The 5,324-nt window shown below is 41.5% G+C and overlaps 1 protein-coding gene across 4 annotated transcripts in view; it reads right to left on the reverse strand.

Moving 5' to 3' along the window:
- PPFIBP1 (PPFIA binding protein 1) overlaps positions 1-5,324 on the reverse strand; it is a 183,965-nt gene that overhangs the window by 119,104 nt on the left and 59,537 nt on the right. The gene's annotated exons all lie outside the window — the stretch shown is intronic.

Consider the following 5,324-nt stretch of genomic DNA (forward strand, 5'->3'; position numbering starts at 1 on the left):
CCACCACCCCCACTATTACTACACCCCACAACAGAGCCATCAGCATCCCTGGATCTTACAGCTGCACCTCCAGAAATGTAATATACCTCATCCAATGCACCAAATGCCCTGATGGAAGATATGTAGGAGAGACCAAACAAGAACTGCGCACCAGAATGAATGCACACCGGAAATCTATCAAAAGACAGAAACACTCAATTACCAGTGGGGGCACATTTCTCACAGGCGGGCCACTCTCTCTCCAATCTCTCAGTCCTGATCCTCAAGGGAAACTTACACAACACTTCCCAGAGACGAGCCTATGAGCTCCATTTCGTCAACCTGCTGGATACTAGAGATCATGGACTAAACATAGACATTGGATTTTTGATACATTATAATCTGCCCGACAACTGACTCCCCAGCCCAGCCCAGCCCAGCCCAGCCCCTGGCTTGCTTACTTTTCATTCCATCCAGGAAGACCACACACCAACTGCTGAAGCTTCCTTAGCCTGACGAAGGGTTTTTGAACCCGAAAGCTTGCTTAATAAAACTATTCTCCAACCATTTGGGTTGCTCTAATAAAAGATATCAAATTCACCCAAGGAACCTTGTCTGTCAATACAAGCAAAAGTTTGAACCTCCATCAAATGCACGTACGTTTTCTTTAAATATATTCTGGATGAGGTCAGAATTTCTGTCCATTACAAACGGACCTGATAAAGAAGGTCTTGCATTCAAAAGCTTGTCTAACTCTATCCCAACTATGCAGTCAGTCTAATAAAAATTTCACCCTAAAAATCCTTGCCTTTTATCCATTACAAATAAACTGATGCTTTACATTCTGAAATGACAGAGCTCTTCCAAATTATGCCTTTAAATTAACTTACAAGCTAATGATAATTATCAATGGTGTTAAGCAGGCTACTGTAGAGTAAGCCTTATTCTACATAAAAGTAACATTACGCATGAATATAGTTGACAGCATCTGGCTCAAAGTGTATGTAGGTCTGATTTATGCTTAAAATTTTGCTCGTTTGCTTGTAGATTTAACTGCATTTGGTCAAGGGTTCTCTCTGTATTGGAAAAAAATCGCTAAAACTCAGGAAGTGGGTTCAGACTTAACTGGAAAAACAAACATCTCAAAGATATTAGAAATAAGGAGATCACCTATGCAGACTGAAAAAAAAAAAGACTGCTAAACAAGAAAAGCTATATTGTAGGGAGCAAGGAGCCACAGTCTAAAGTGAGAATTGTCAAAGGCTGAGATGAGCTAGACTTCACGGAGGAAGTTAAAACAAATGGCAAAAGGCTCTTCAGCCACATACAGAGAGAATCAGAAGTGGAGGGGTGAGGATGGGGATTAACAATAATTTAGGTGTAACCCAAGACCTAAGTGAATTCTTTTCCTCAAAGTTTCGTTAAGAATTATGATGTTGGCTATGGGGACAACGATGGCTAATACAAGGGAAGGTATGGGAAAGGAAGTTACCACAACCAAGGTAGGAGCAATAAATAAAAATAAATAAATAAATCACTCAGTTCTGGGTCAGAACAGATAAATCTCTAGCCCAGAAAGTGGAAAGAACTGATGTATGAAATTGCAAACCCACTAGCAAGTATTTCTAAAAAATATATTATATCTGGCATGGTGTTATACAATTAGAGAATAGCAAAAGCAGTATCTATACTGAAGAAAGGAAAAGTAATTTAGGCAGCAACAGACCACTTAGACTAACCTCAACAACAAATAAGGCTTTGGAACAAATTTGAAAGAAAGAATAATTCAGGACATGGAAATAATGTAAAATGAGATGAAATGCCACCTAGATTTCCCCAAAGTAGTTCTTGCCAAACTAACTCATCTTTCTTGGGGGAGGTAATGGATGTTGTAGACAACAAGCAAAACATCAGAGTTACTCTGGAGATTGATACATTTATTGAATGAATATTATGATGTGCTGCCTACCATAGCACAGGGCTTGACTAAATGACCAATGAGGCCCTTTACATTCACTTTTAAAACAAGCATTAACATATGAAATCCTCAGGGACAAAATTTTATTAGTGTTGCAGACATAATCACAAGCCACAAGTTTTACATCTATGAAATCTCTTTTTTATCTGCTCTTGAAACGCCCACAAAAAACTCACACCAGATCCTGCAATTAGATCTGTGAGCAACCAGAGTTTTGATCCAACACAGCTAATGGGATACCACAGAGATGATGTGGATGGTCCTGCATGGAACACAGTGCAAAGTCAATGTTTTTAGGAGTCAGCTGGACCCATTCCAAATATTCTATTCAGTATTTTAATTGCATGTTCAGTTATGAATATATTTTGAGTATTTTACATTCAAAGCTTTATATTAAAAATTAACTATTAAACAACTTAAGAATTGTAATACAAAGTGTGGTCTTTTTCTCTATTTTCTCAATGTAGGAATTATTACAATATAACCAGAAAGGAAATACTAATCAAAATGTTAAATTCACCAAGTACCGCAAGTAATTTTAAGTTACATGTTTACTTGCATATACAACTGGAATTTATTAGCTGTTCCCGTGTAATATTATGGATTTATTATTGGATCTGCATTTCTTAAAGACAAGTAAAAAGAAACCTCTCCAAAAGCCCAATTCTACTAGTCAGGGGAAAAAAGGAAGTCTATAAAAGGCCAAACTCACTTAAAAATACAAAACAAAACAACACACTAACAACACACCTCCTTAAAAAGCCTAACCACAAAGAAACCCAAAAATCAAAAGAGTTCAATGTCCAATATCAATACTACTGACATTTGTGAAAAATGCTGAGAGTTTCCGAGCCTTGCATGGTTTCCTGTAATGCCTTTTAAAGAACTTGCAGATAAATCTAATTAAAAAAAAAGTAGCAGCAACCACTCTAGCAGGTTTTCTACATACCAGTTTACATGCTGAAGATCATAATCATAATATTCAGGTTTGGAAAAAAAGAATGCATTTTGCAAAATGCTACTATTCCCCCTAGAAAAAAAGATAAAAAGGGAACACATCTAGTAATAGTTACTGCCAAGATTTTGAACTTTGAATGATTTATTTCTAAATCAAGAGGTTTTTTTAAGAAATAATTTTGACAGTTCCAATTAGCAAACTTCTGTTTCTCTCAGAAATTTAATAAATGAAAAGTGCATTCAGTCATCATGCAGTCTCTTAATAAAATTGAAGGCAAAATTTGCCTTTTTAACAAGATAATCTTAGAGTAGCTTTCAGAGGAAATATGATTTAGCACTCTTGACGTGTCTTTGTGCAGCCAGTTTGGTAGGATTTTTTAAAAAAATATTTTCCTTTTAAATTTGCTTTAGGAAAAATATGATGCTATAAGAAATGAAGGCTACATTATGTACAGTATTTTGCACAGCAATGTCAACTAATTACAAGCTTTGAGAAAAAGCAGAATGATTTTTTGAAACCTTTGCATTTAAAACTATTGCAGTTGAAAGAAAAGCTAGAAAAAAAAACAGTGGCAAGACTGAACTACTTAAACATCATCCATATTTTTTAAACCTAGGGATCAGTTATCAGAGGAAGCATACCATGATATAGTGTAGCATTTTCTGACATATTTGTGCTAACTTTAAGGCTCGTGAAAACCTGCTTTGACAGGATTCAATATTCCATGGAATATGGATGCTTGAGAGTACTTGAGGTTTGAATGGTGTGCAAGCTTACTTGGTTGGTGATCATATACCTGCGTGTCTGAGGCATATGCGCAGTGACTGTAGCAGTGAGAAAGGGGTGACCTATTGGACTGGATTATAATTGGATACTTACCTGTAAAAGCGTTATTGGATCAGGACCTCGATCATTCATTGGATTAGTAATTATCACCCTTCCCTCACTCTCGGTCCGAGTACCCTTTGAGGAAAAAGACTGAGGGCCCGACTGTCACTCCAGCTCAGTGGGCCTGTGAAGGCCCTGATGCTGCACTTCGCTGTCTGTTTATGGTGTATTGTAGTTAACCAGTGTATATAGTTAATGCTTGGTGTTACGTATGTTTCCTAATGTTAATCTTGTTTTTCCTGTGATGGTGAGTTTATAACATTCTTTTGAACTTTACTGGAGTCTCTGTGTATTTATAGGGTATATAAGAGCAGGGTGTAGCTCTATGTATATCCATGACCCCCAAATCCACCCCTAACAGAGATAACACACCAAAGGCCCTGGCTGTCTGAGGAGACTTAACAACCCTCTGCCCCTTAGATATTTCATAGCTGGTCAGTGTCCAGGATACCCGGCAACGTCCGCCTTTCAGTCCTAGTATCTATGATTATTTTATCACCTTGTGCAGCTACAACCTTTCACTGCGTGATCACTTGCCTCAACAACACCTCATACCACCTCATGTATAGGTGGTCTTCATAGACTTAAATTGCTTTAAATCTGATCTGAATGCAGCGAGATGCACAACAAGTGGAACCCTCGATACAAATGCAGAACAGTGGCCCCAAGTTGTTAGCTTCTTGCAGCAGGGGCCAGCTTTCCACAACCTGTAAAAAACTTTTCACTAGAGGCGCACCGATACGTTGGTCTGATATCAGATTGGCACTGATATAAAGAAAATTGATTGCATCAGAAATTGGCCTGGTATGACTGATAATGTGGCCAATAAATGCTCTTGCACGCGCACAGCTGCAACATGCATGAAGGCAGTGAGGAGCACAGCCTGGCAGCTTGGAGAGCTGCATGCAGCTGCTAAGTCTGTTGTGGTAGAAGGGGAGGGGGGAGGGAAGGGGCATGAGGAGCAGATCAATGCCCTCTGCAGCGAGGGAGGGAGTGGGGCTGGGGCTAGCACTGCACAGCCAGGGTAGGACAAGGCACAGAACAGAGCTGCGGCTTGTCCAAGGGGCGCTGTTGCGCACACCCCGGGAGGGAATGGGGGTTGCCCCCAGATCTGCATGGGGCGGGGGCAGGAAGGGACTGCAGCTGAGGCCGGGGCTGTGCTGGGCTCTTCCTGGTGTGTGGGGGGATGCACTCGGGGCTGCAAGGCCACATTTGGGGCTGTGTTCCCAGCACGTGAGGACTGTGGCAGCACTGGGAGGAGGGCTACAGCAAAATCTGGGGGGGCTACAGCCCCCCACTGCAGCCCCCTCCCAGCACCGCTGCTGCCCAAACATGAGCTCAGCCCTGGCCCAACCCCTTCCCCCACGTGTGAGGAAGAGCCCAGTGTGGCCCCGGCTCCGTCCGCAGCTGCAGTCCCCCCTCCCACCCATGCAGATCCAAGGGCACACGTCCCCCGCCCCTGTGCCCTCTTGGAATGCACGCAGTGGCAGGGAGCGCCCCCCCCCCCCGCCCCCCCGCCCA

Source organism: Alligator sinensis, unplaced genomic scaffold (assembly GCF_000455745.1).
Source record: "Alligator sinensis unplaced genomic scaffold, ASM45574v1 scaffold696_1, whole genome shotgun sequence".
Taxonomy (NCBI): Eukaryota; Metazoa; Chordata; order Crocodylia; family Alligatoridae; genus Alligator; species Alligator sinensis.